Consider the following 13,325-nt stretch of genomic DNA (forward strand, 5'->3'; position numbering starts at 1 on the left):
AGAGGACTCATTTACAAGAAGAGTACTTTAAAATTCATTCTTAATCTAGTTGATGAAACTAACTCCTAATTTGGAGTCTTTGAAAATAATAATAATAAATTCCAGAGCATGAAAGCCCTAACTTCTTACTTTTTCTTTCTTTCTACAGCACTTCCTAAAATTGCCTCTGGTATTTTCTGAACGTGTTCAGAAGTCCTAGGCCTGACAGTTTTTTAACTAATAAAATAAACACAGCAATCCAGTACCTGCAGTTCTGCTAACAGTATTGTTTGTATTACAAACCCCATCCACAAAGGCTACAGAGAAAACTATCCAGTATAAACAAACATTACTTAGATACCAGTGGCATCTCAAAGTAGCACACCCAGTCTCTCAAAATGCAAAAGGGAGAAATTTTCCACTCTCACAATGCAGGACACCCTGGTGAACCACATGTCAGACAAAAGACAATGAAACGGGTTTGGGTATCCTAGAGCTGGAAAGGAGGTGTGGGTGTGAAGCAAATCAGTATTTCTCCTCCATTTTTCACTATCTTTTTTCACCTCAATATATCTCTTCTTTTCCATGTCACTCTCCTTTCTCCATATTTCCTACTTTCAGCTGCTTTCCAATCTTCTTCCATCTCTCATCCCCAATTCCAAAAAAAAAGACAGTCCTTTAATCCTTAACATCAATCTCTGAACTTTACACCACACACATACATAAACATGATTGAATAATATTTTCAAGGAATACACAAAGAAGGGCAAGAAGAGGGAATGAAGTGGGTGGGGGTTCAGGCTGGGAAAAAATTCTCCACTGGTATTTGCAACGCCCAAGCTTCCAGCTGAGGGAGCAGCTAAGGCCTCCAGAGTCAAAGAAGCCTGAGTTAGCCTCAAAATGCCAAGGTGGGGAAGGCTTAAAGGTTCATGCAGCCCTAGAAGAATCTTGATGAGCCTGTATGGCCCATTTCACCAGGCTGAACAGGCAGATGAAAGCTAGGGCTGCCAGATTTTGATACAATATCACATCCCAGGACTCAGTGGTGTCCCTAGGAGGGCACAAAGGGTGCGGGCCACACTGGGTGACACTGTCAGAGGGCTGACACCAAAATGACTGCCTATAAAATTTCTGTACAGTGTTTCAACACAAATATATTATTTTTTATAAAAATATTCCTGTAGTTAGTTATAACAACAAAAACATTTTTCATAAGCCCAGCTTGTATGTATCAACATACCTACAAGGCTAAAATTCTATGTCGACTTACTTTTTGAAGCTTCTAATCCCTCCAGTCAGAGCTGTCATTATTAACCCAATCACAATGATGCATCAAATCACATGGCTTCGTCTGCACATGCTACAAGCATGCACTGTTGTTTTTGTTGCTGCCGGTGTTTTTACAGTTGCTGAATTTGTCAATTTTCCTGGTGTTACAGCTACAATATTGTGGTAAGTAGTATGCGGGGGTGACACCAAACCTAGTGAGCCACCGCCAGGACTGAGGAATGTTTCCTCTAAGTTTGTTTTTTGCTTCTATAGCCCAAAGGCTTAGAACTGAGGATGGATGACATGTTGCCCTGTAAGACTGGGCCCAGCTGAGCTCTTGATTCTTTCCATGTAGACTCTTCCTCCCAAAACTCTTCCACATCTTTCTGCTGCCTCTGAACACTACTGTTAAGCTATCCACTCTGCTATACTTACCAGTCTCCCCTCACTTAAGGCTCTACCCTAAAATAAAACTCTGCCTTAGTTTTCTCAAGTGTGAAATGAAGATAATGACTATAACTAGAGAGTTAAGAGGATTAAAACCCTTTCACGACCCAATTATTTCCTGCTTTGAATTTTTTGTTGATACCATGTGTTTTCATTAATGGAAGGCACGCTGAATCAAGGAGCATTTCTGAAATTTTGTTACGAAATATGGATTTTCATACCTATCATGTGGGGCACATAAATCCCTCTGTGCTCTGGGGTAGGATTATGTGGGACACACATGTCCCTCTGCACTCTGCATAGCCTTCTAGGTCCCTGGACAGGTGCATACACTGTATGGCGCCTGAAACCGTGGTATTCATGCGCACATGGAGTCGTTGCGAGAAACACAACTTCCAAATAACGCAAAACCAAAACCAAACCAAATCCGTTGCCGTGGAGTCGATTCCGACTCTTAGTGACCACAGACGGCAGAGGAGAACTGCCCCATAGGGTTTCCAAGGAGTGGCTAGTGGATTCGCCCTTCTGGTTAGCAGCCAAGCTCTTAGAATAACGCAAAGGAACCTGGAAATATACTTACAAGGCTTACCTCGCTGTACAGAATCCAAAAGAGACAAAAGTTTTGCATAATCACACCTCCAGGATGCACCACCTAATACAATACCCTGTAATACCAGTAATTTGCACACACACCTGTTTCTTTGCTTTCAAACAGGTATACAGGTCCCCGCCGCTGGCACACACACTGTCAGAGGGAAAGTAGCTTCCTAAGAAACTTCAGAGGCTGAAATTGTATGTGGGTAATGTATGTCCCACGGCCCATGAAAGGGTTAAATAATGTTTGTATGGCCCATGAAAGGGTTAAATAAATTAATGTTTGTAAAATGTTTACAGCAGTGGCTGGCATAGGGGAGATGATATAAGGATTTGTTAAACAAAACGAAAATACATCACCTGTGGACATATATATCCAGATTCAATGACAGAAAGCTCTTTATGATAGCAAAACTGACTACGAATAGGAAAGTAAATACATTGATTTTGTCAATATGAATCATCAGTCCAGTAAAATTACCAAGAATGGAGTATGATCACCCAAGGAACTGGCTTCATCTTAAAGTTGTGTATTTAACCAATTCTAGCCTGGTCCTGGGACACTTATTTATTAAGGAAGAAATAAACGTCTTTACCTGCTGAAGCCACAGTTTACAAAATGGAAGTGTGAGAGTTCACCTTTAACCTGGAACATCCTGCATCTCACTACTGAGCTCTGCAGCTATTTGTATTCTTTAGGCATTATTTAGATAATGTTATTTAAGAGGTTTCATTGTGTACACAGGCAGTCCCCGAGTTACGAATGTCTGACTTACATGCAATCGTAGTTATGAACCAACTCCTGCAAAGTTTATTAAAAATTCAAGGTATATACAATGGTTCATAATAACAGGTGCTACTTTGCAATGCGCATCAAAACATTATTATTATTACTGTATTATTATGTTAAAGATATTTTAGTGTATCTGGAAGTGTTTCTTTAATGTGTTCTATGCATTTTTTTATGCATAGAAAGGTACACTATATACTAAGACAAACATTTGACTAACTGATGTTAGATATGAACCCTGCCTAACTGTTCAGATTTACGTATGAATTCGACTTAAAGACAGATTTAGGAACATAACTCATTCGTAATCCATTCATAATCCAGGGACTGCCTGTATTCTAAAAGAGGATAGGGTTTGAAGTTAAATGGTTGAACTAATGGGAAAGGACTTGTTTTCATTTAGAGGTGGGCTATAATAATATGAAAAGGATAGCTACTGTATTTTCACGCAAATAAAATACGCCTTTTACGTTTGTTTGATGGCTGTGCCCTACCCCACCCACCCCTGCAAGGCACCCTCACAGCGCAGCCATGCCAATCCTCTTCCACGGGTTGCTGTGAAAAAAATTAGCAAAGCATGCTTATGAAAATACCGGAGGGCTCGTTCAGCAAACAAACTCAAAAGGTACATGTTATTTGCATAAAAATATGGTATAAGTTACGAAACTGGGAACCAAAAAAAAAAAGGGCAGAGGAAAAAAGGACAATATTGAAGGAAAGAAGACAATAAGAAAATAATGTCAGGTTCATGACAATGGAATTATCTGCCATATTTACAATGTGTGAAAAAGGAAATGATATAATGACCTGAAAACTTATAAACAGGGAGCAGAATGCATCTTGAATATACCCGTTGCCCTCCAGTTGATTCCGACTTATAGTGACCCTACAGGGCAGAGTAGAACTGTCCCATAGGGCTTCCAAGGAGCAGGTGGCAACTTCAAACTGCCGACCTTTTTGGTTAGCAATCAAGCTCTTAACCGCTGTGCCACAGGGCTCCATTTGAAACGTATAAAGTTACCTCAAGAAAATGAAAATTCTGGTTTAAACTTTATTGCCCTTATTTAAAAATTGTTTTTTTAAGATAAATATTTCAAAAATCATATCTGCAGTCTCAAAGATAAATTACTAAATTGGTAATTATGTTTTTATTTTACTATCAAAATTTAGCAAAATGTTTGGCTAATTTAGCATGGTCCTCAGAAATATCAAATATAAAACGTATAAGACAGCTAACCATATTAAAAATTACTCCCACAGACCACTTTCATATAGTAAAAAGACCCAGCAGTGTTTAAACATATCTGCAGATGTCCTCTAGGTGATAGTAATAAAATACTAAGGTTTTAAAAAGAAGCATATTTGACTTTTTTTTTTACAAATATATCATTTACAATAAAATAAAATTCCATTCATAGCAATTCAAAGGATATTAGTTTGCTGTGAAAATACATCTTTTGAATCCTTACTTTACGAAAGAGTATTAGCACTAAAACTATCTCCACAGATGAAACTGATTTCAGAAGTTTATTATGTTTAAAAAAACATAGTTTTGAAGCATTAAGCTTGTCTAAATTTTAACGTTGCACCTCAAAGGGTTCTAACTTCTGCAGGAAGAAAAGTACACTTCATTTAAGTAAGAAATTTCCATTAGTCTTATATCAAGAAGCCACACCTCATACAACTAATGACAGAAAAGTATTTCAATCCAAACCTCTAACACTAACCAGCCTGAAGCGAAGTTTAAAAAAAAAAAAGACACAAAAATACAAACACAACTCTCATTTTCAGAGAAGAAAAGAAACTCTTGCTAAATAAGTAGCAATTATGCTGAAGAATTTATATGCTAAGCACGACTGAATGTAAAAACACCAGAGCAGTCAACCATAGCGGTTAGCACTTTGAGTATGATTAACAGAATGAACTTTCAAAGGTCAATTAAATGTCAACACACTTTAAAGAGATATTCTTCTTTAGTCTGGTCAATGTGTAATAGCACCTCCTAACTCAGGAGCGCCCTTCTTAATTAAGTATAATGTGCATGTGATATATACATACATATGCAGACTCACATCCTCTCAACCAACCGGATTACTATAGGCAGTCAGCTAGCATCTATCTGAGTTTTAAATATGTTAATGTTTTCTAAGTTATGAAATTAAAAAAACATAAATGTATTTATTGTATGCACATGAAATGCAATGTAAATTATAAATGCCAAGATTTAATCAGTAGCTGACCCTATTTATTCTACCATAGTCATATACAAGTATAACTTTACTGTTCCTAACACATATATATCATCCTGCTACCTAATTCTTCCCCTAATAACCTTCCCTGAATCCTTGTAGTTAAAAAGCTTGTCAGAAAAGGTACATGGCATTTTAAAATTGCCAAGTTTAGCATTAGAAATCTCTGGGATAGAACACATTCTGAAGGCATTGAGTGCTCATTCTTCACATTTCCATCCAAAAACTCAGTAACAGTCTCATTCCCATCCCAAGGCCAAGGTGCCCAGAACTCAAAATAAGAAGGGGCCATCAAGATCATTTAGCCCAATCCCCTCCATTTACAGATCAGGAAACTTAGAACTGGAAAAGCAGAGCAACCTGGCTAGGCTCACACAGCTCCTTAGTGAAGTCAAGTCTTTGAAACTCACTCCAGTGCTTTCTTCACTGTACCAAAAATATATTTTTATCCATTAGGAATTTAAGACTCAGCTACAGTTGATCAAAAGTCCCTGGGTGGTATAAATGGCTGATGTGCTGAAAGGTTGAGGGTTCAAATCCATCCAGAGGCACCTCAGACGAAAGGCCTGATGACCTACTTTCAAAAAATCAGCCATTGAAAACCCTATGGAGCACAGTTCTACTCTGACATACATGAGGTCACCATGAGCTGAATCAGCTCTAAGGAAATTGGGAAAAAAAAAAAAAAATTAGTTGACCTAACAGCTGTGGCTACCACAGAATTCAGAGGAGGATGAGATTCTTAAGATGTTAATGATCTGGGAAGGCTCCAAGGAGGAACTGGAACTTGAAGAACGAGTAGAATTTAGGTGTTTGGAGAGGAAGCATAACTAATCCGGGAAGCAATATGGGCTAAGGCTTGGCGGTGAGTGAGTCTGCTACGTTCCTGGAATTATAAAGTGTTGATAGTAGGATGGGACCCTGGTATTATGACTACCTTATAAGTAGCCAGGCAGAGGAGGTTCAATTTGATGAAGGAACAAATAGAGAATGACTAAAGGATTCTTATTTTAGAAAACTGATATGATGAAAACAAAAACTCATCTAGTAATAGGTTTGCAAAAGAGAATGGAGGAGAGAGAGAAAGACTTGAGACACCTCACAGAAGCCTGGCTAGTAATGCTAATAATACTTTATAGGCCTGTTGTACAGAATAAGTGAGCTAATGGGAAAGAAACAAAAAAAAACCCAAACCCATTGCCACTGATTCCGACTCACAGCAACCTTATAGGACAGAGTAGAACTGTCCCATAGAGCTTCCAAGAAGAGGTTGGTGGATTCCAGTTGCTGACCTTTTGGTTAGCAGCCAAGCTCTTAACCACCATGCCACCAGGGCTCCGATGGACAAGAAAGCACTTTGAAAAGTATACATAGCTCTAGAAAGTAAATGTAGTATTAAATGTCTGGGGGCAGGAGCCTCTCTGACCATGTCCCCATGGTTTAGAGGCATATACTTGTCTGAAAAAGCCAATTTGAAGCAAAATTCTGAATCTAGTCCTGTAAGACCAGAGATAGACATCTCTTCTCCTCAATAACTCCAAACACTAGATCCCAAATGGAGACAAAGCTGCCATTCCTAAGCCCTTGTCAGGATGAGGAATCACTGTTACTAAAATCCAAAACCAGGGTTAAAACTTTGAGGCAGACCACATAAGCACTGTTTCTCAAGGTAGGACAAGAAAGTATATAATTAAGTGCTGTTTTTTTTTAAATAAGGTGGTACAAAAGGGAGGAGGGCAGAGGAGACAGCACCTAAGCCAGAGAGATACGTGACAACACCCAAGTTACTACCTAGCACTGCAGGCTGTATCCTCCTGTCCCTTTTCCCTCTGCTCAATAATTACTATTTAGTAGTGGAACCTTCCGTTGTGTCCAGATCTACTTATCTCCTCCTGTGTTGTCCTCTTTCTCTCTTTTCCCTTTTCTGCAGCAACTCTCCAAGGGTTAAAAGTAAAATAAAATAAAAAGTTACTATAATAAATTAAAAGCCAGCACATATTGAATCTATACTGTGTCACAATTATTAGCTGATGATGTTTCAGTTTATAATCTTACATAATCCTCAAAGCAATTCCTATGAGGCAGGTACTATTGTCCTCATTTTTCAAGTAAGGAAACTGAAGCTTAGAGGGTCAAGGATGCAGCTCAAGGTCACCTGGTAGTAAATGACAGAGCTAGGATTTAAATGAGGTTTGGGTCACTTCCCAGCCTATGCTTTGAACCTCCCTCCTAAAGAATTCCCTTTTCAATAAACATGAAAATTCTCACTTATAAGAGATTTTATAGGAACCTTTATATGGATTTCTAGATGAACGTTTTCACAAAAGGGGGCAGGCGGCCCTGGGTTCAGCCGTACGCTTGCCTGACATATTATCAGCTTTAGGAGTGAAATCTCCAAATATGAGTGTTGAAAGGTGTTGAGAGGACAGCTCTCCATTGAGCATTCCTGTTCTGTTCTCTCTCAGGCCTCCTGCCCCTTGGGGTCCATTCCCAATTACTTGCTTGAAACCTTGTCTCTCTAGTTGAAGAGAAGGAGGCAGGTTGGATTGTCACTTCTCCAAATTAACAACAGGCTGGGAAGGACAGTGGGATCTGTGAATGATGGTCTCTCAGGCCTTGAACTCAAAGAAACTGTAATTCTGCTTGAAGGCAGCATCTTGGTTTGCCTGCAGAGGCAGTTCATGAGGGGCTCTCTGGTGACAGGGCCCAACTAAGCCATGAAGTGAGCATATCTGGTGCTAAAGAAGGACTCAAAGCTGTTGCGTATCTGGGGAGATTTTTTTTAATGTTCCTAGAGGAAAGTAACACTTGCCATTACACAACTGGCAAGAAAACTTCAACATAAATTCTCACAATTTAGTATGATGAACTCTCACCTTGGGAGAAGCTTGTTAAAAATGCAGATTTTAGGCTCTGCTCACAGATAAGTCTCGGAGGTGTCCAAGAGCCTCAAGTTTTGTAAGTGCTCCAGGTTGCTCTGAGACAGGTGGTCTAAGGAAAACACTCTGAGACACACTGCTCTAACTCCACTACAAGTCTACTCAACCGGCACACCTGTACGGAGAACGCACATCTTACAAACATAGTTTGTTGTTCAGATATCAATGCTAGGTTTAGTGGTCACTTTTTAATAAGGCCACTGGGTTTCCACAAGTTTCCAGGATTATAAATGTTAGGATCTTATTATTCTGCTGATGTCACCAAATAGACTATTACACAGGCATCTCAGCAATAACAGTATATTTCATGCATAATGAGTCATGCACGATCCTACGCAGTTTACACAGCATCTCTTAAACACACAGGGCTTGTCTAACGACCTTTTGGCAAGGCCCCTATTTCCGGTGCTTAATTTACATTTAGTCTAAGATTGGAGATAATTTTTCAAGGTACACTTTCCTTCATGCAACTAAAGAGAAATGTTTATTTCATTCTATTTTAAAAATGAGTTTGAAAATTAGACAGCACTCAAGTGAAATATGGTTTTGACTAGAGCATTTCATTAGCTATGCAGTCGCAATGCAAAGAGCTACTGATTATTTAAGAAACATACCTTTTGAAAGGTTTGTGTTCTTCAAAGAAAACTAGATCACAAAATGTATTATTTTTAATCAATATTGCTATCTTAGAAGCCTTATCAATTGTCTTTGTCTCTTTCCAAACCTGTTTCCCTATTTTAGCTATAAACTTTCAGGCAAGATACTGGAATTAAGTTCAGTTTTTCTGCCAGTTCTTTCTTTGATGGCCCCTTTGTTTCACTAAAGCTAACTCTCCTTAAAGATGCCCAAAATGGATTTTTAATTATTTTTATCTAAGCATTGGGTATTTTATTCTTATTCAGCAAATATTTTTTGAGAATCCGTATTTAGGCACTTGCAATTAAAAATGAACGTTTGTTGCTATAAGCTCCACAAGAGGAGAATTTGTTTTTATCTTTCATCACCACTGCGAAAGATAATCTAGAGCGCTCACCAAAGCCCCTGACACCTACAAGGCGCTCTCATGAATGGTGAGAAAACTGGAGTTTATCTTTTAGAAAACAAATTAATTTATCCTGTATACACTACTGACAAAGCACACATCTAATATTTGAAAGTGTTTAACTTACGGAAAAAATGCAAGTTATCCAGATAAATAACAGTTAACAACCTGTGATGACAATATTTCAATACTATTGCCAAACCAACTCTTAACATCAATTATTTATCAAAATTTTATACATGCCACTAACACATCCTGACACAGGTTATGTAAGTGAGCTGTCTTGGCGTCAATGATACTGAACCCAGTAGCTATTTTCAATCATTCATTAAAATTAGATCAAGATGTACTGCATTATGGGTTAGCGTTTCTGTACGGAAGATCTACACTAATTTAAGATTTATTTTGGTTGTAAGTGACATTTTGTTTTCCTTCTTTAGCCCGTTTCCCCCAACAAAAGTTTTCAGCAGAAAGAAGCAATAGTGGAAAAAAACAAATACACTTGCCCTGTTCGCTCTCTCCCATACCTAATAAAAGCCTTGTTCTCTTCCTAAACTGAGTCTGGAAGGGTACACTGGGGACACCTGCCACTTCACCCTCAGGCTTGAGTCTGTCCCCAGCCTGTCCCCTAGGGCTCCAAATATGCAGCAAAGTGTACCAGTTTTAAAAAACGTAAAATAAAGAACGGATGATTTTTCACTAAAGAAAACCTTCAAATATTAGTGTTTTAAAACACCCGACTTAAAGTTACTTCTAAGCAGCCTGAAAGGTGAACGCAGGCGCATGTAAATACATCCTGGCCTAGCACTTTACAACCCGTGCGCCACTTTGAGGCCCCCCAAATATCTCAACCTGAGACGTACTTTGAAAACTGGAAGACATCACAGATTAACTTGTAGCTCTAGTCCCGTGTACCACCCATGAGGAGATCTAAGTGGTTAAGTCACTTGTCCAAGGTCAAGCAGAGTCAGTTACAGGCAGGACTGGTCTGCGACCTCCTAATCTTTCCACTCCACCTTGCACTGGCCCTCGGTCGTCCACTCCCTGGAACCACGGATACGGCTTACAAGTCATTTGCAGGTCTGCGCCTCCCAAGCAACTGCACTTTTATTTGTTCTCCCCGTCTGCTCCAAAAAACTATTGGAAGCTCTCCCCACGCCTTCCCCCCAAGCCCAGGTGCCTCAAACCGAGGGAAGCCGTCGCGCCCAGAGCCGACTCACCCGCAGCCCGGGGCGCGGGAGCCCTCGGACGGACGCCGGCCCTCCCCGCAGTCCCGGCCGGAGCGGGCCCGGCCGACGACGAGTCCAGAAAGTCACCGGCGGGGGCCGCGGACGCGAAGGGCGAGTCGCGCCGCGCCGCCCCGCGGAGGCGCCGCAAACTTTTGCCGGCTCCTAAGTTGCCTGGCTCGGCGGTCGCGGGCCGCCTTCCCTCCCCGAACGCGGGAACGAGGGGGCGCCCCTTCCCCGGGCCGGAAGGGGCGGGCGAGCCGGACGACGGCCAAGTGGGGCCGGGGAGCGCGGCGCCCCGCACTCGGAGGCGCGCGGCGCGGGGCCAGGCCGGTCGCATTGTCTCCGCGGCCTCGGACCGACCCGGGCGGCGGCGGCGGCGTCGCGAGCGGGCGCGGCGAGGAGTTGCCATCCTGATTCTGCCGCCCCCTCGCTCCGCCGCCACCGCTCGCCGCCTTCTTTGTGCGTCTCCGCTGCCCTCGGGCCGCTGCGCCGCCCGCCTGACAGCTGAGGGGCTCTCCGCGCCGGTCTGCGTTCCCCTAGCCGCCGGCGGCGGAGCTCGGCCCGGCCCGAGGAGGAGCAAGAGAGAGCGTTGACAGATGCTGTCTCGAAGCTGCCAACGCCAGGGGAAAACCGGGACCGGCCCCGGGAGACACGACCGGCGACCAGTCCCTGCCCCACACTCCCCCTCCGGGACTCCGTCCGTCCTGGGACCCTCCCTTTTTCCTTTCTCCCCTCCCTCCCTCCGCGGTCGCCCGCGCGGCTCGGGTCCGGCGCCCGGCGCCCAGCTCCGCAGCCGAGCGCGCTCGGTCAAGAATCTTGGGGAACCCGCTCCGCCCCCTGACTCCAGCACCCCTCCTCCCTCACAGATCCTCCAATAGATCAGCCGACAGGGGGCAGTTCCGCCCAATCAAATGTCGGAAAACCCGGCCTGTCTCCGAGAGTTTAGCCAATCGTAGGCGACTCCGGCAACACACCCGCCCCGGTGCGTTAGGAAACGAACTGCTCGGAGGCCAGTGGTCAAACCCCATCCCGGCGCTATGAGCCGGACAAGTCCGGCCTGGGCTGTGCCATAATGTGAGAGTCCGTCGAGGAAGGTCCGGCGCTTAAATTGCTATATTATAAAGAGTTGGCAAAAATGTAAGCGGTGTACACACTACTTTTGAAGGTCATCTAAATCTGTACCCTAGACTTAAACGCTGTTTCTGGAGAAAGTTCGTCTATGAAACAGCTGCAGAAATGCATTGTAGCACTGTCAGCATGATCTCTTTATTAACTGTTCCTTTTAGAACACCGATTTAAAATATTCTTAACTAGGCAGTTTTTTTTTTTTAGGCAGTAGGAGCCCTGGTGGCGCAGTGGTTAAGCGCTGGACTGCTATCTGAAAGGTCTGGGGTTTGAACCCACCAACTGCTCTGTGGGAGAAAGATGTGGCAGTCTGTTTCCCTAAACATTTACAGCTCTGGAAACCCTATGGAGCAGTTCTGTCCTATAGTTGGAATCGACTGGATGGCAGTGGGTTTTGTTTTGGATCTAATTTTGATTATAGCACTAGCTTTTTTTTTTTATAAACTACTCTAGCTTAGCTCTGAATCACTCCCATCGCCCTATTCAGCCCCCCGCAAAAAAAAAAAAAAAAAAACGCATTGGTGGCGTAGTGGTTAAGTGCTAGGCTGCTAACGAAAAGGCTGGCAGTTCTACTCAACTAGGCGCTCCTTGGAAACTCTGTGGGGCAGTTCTACTCTGTCCTATAGGGTCGCTATGAGTCTGAATCGACTCAAAGGAAACGGGTTTTTCTTTTTTTTTTTTTCGTTTTGTCCTCCAGTGGATTCGAACTCAGAATAACCCTATTAAAAACAAAGAAAAAACCCTATAGGACAGAGTAAAACTGCCCCATAGGGTTTACAAGCTGTAAATCTTTACAGAAGCAGACTGCCACATCTTTCACTCCGGGAGCGGCTGGTGGGTTGGAACCTCTGACCTTTTGGTTAGTAGCCGAGCTCTTAACCACTATACCACCAGGGCTCCTGGCTGTAAATCACAGTGCCTTGCAAATAACAGACACTCCAGGATTATTTGTTTATTTGATTTGAATAGGTTTACTCATTTGTTGTTCACATGAAGTTTGTAAATTTTATTGAGCTCTTTCCTGAAATTGGACCACGACATCATGAAAAATATATCTGGTAACAAGAAAAAAAATGGCTTGTGTTATTATCACCTTGCTTTCATCATTGAAACTCACTATGCCTTTTCACATTAGCTTTATGGGGTAGCATGGACCCCCAGACTAAGTTTTGTCAAGAGATCCAGGTTTTGGTATGACTGTGTTTTAAGAGGAAAATATTGAAGGCTCTGCCTGCCTCCCTGGGGTGCTGTGAGGTCCAACCAAGATAGCGTTGTCAAAGCGCTTTGTTTTCTGTAAGATGTTGTGTCTCCTTCAAAGAAGTTTTAAGTGTGTTATTATTCTGCTGTGCTTTTCTACAGGTAAACATCAAGATACTTGCCTACTGGCAGCCTGACAGTATTCCCTCTGCACATTTTATCAATCTGAAATATTTTTTGAGCCCATTAGTTTTCCCTCAAATGAGATGTGAATGGAACACCAGCCTCCTAATTAATTCTAGAGCATTGGAGTTCCGGGATTCTTCCTTCTTTGCTTCCTTCCTTCCTTTCTCTTTCCTTTCTTTTTTAAATGGAAACGGTGTTTGGAGAGAAGATAAGAGCATTTAGGAAAGAATTCTGGATGGGAAAAGTTCGAGAAATTCTGTTGACTACTGATTAATCTTA

The sequence above is a fragment of the Loxodonta africana genome, chromosome 1 (assembly GCF_030014295.1).
Source record: "Loxodonta africana isolate mLoxAfr1 chromosome 1, mLoxAfr1.hap2, whole genome shotgun sequence".
In the NCBI taxonomy this organism is placed as follows: domain Eukaryota; kingdom Metazoa; phylum Chordata; class Mammalia; order Proboscidea; family Elephantidae; genus Loxodonta; species Loxodonta africana.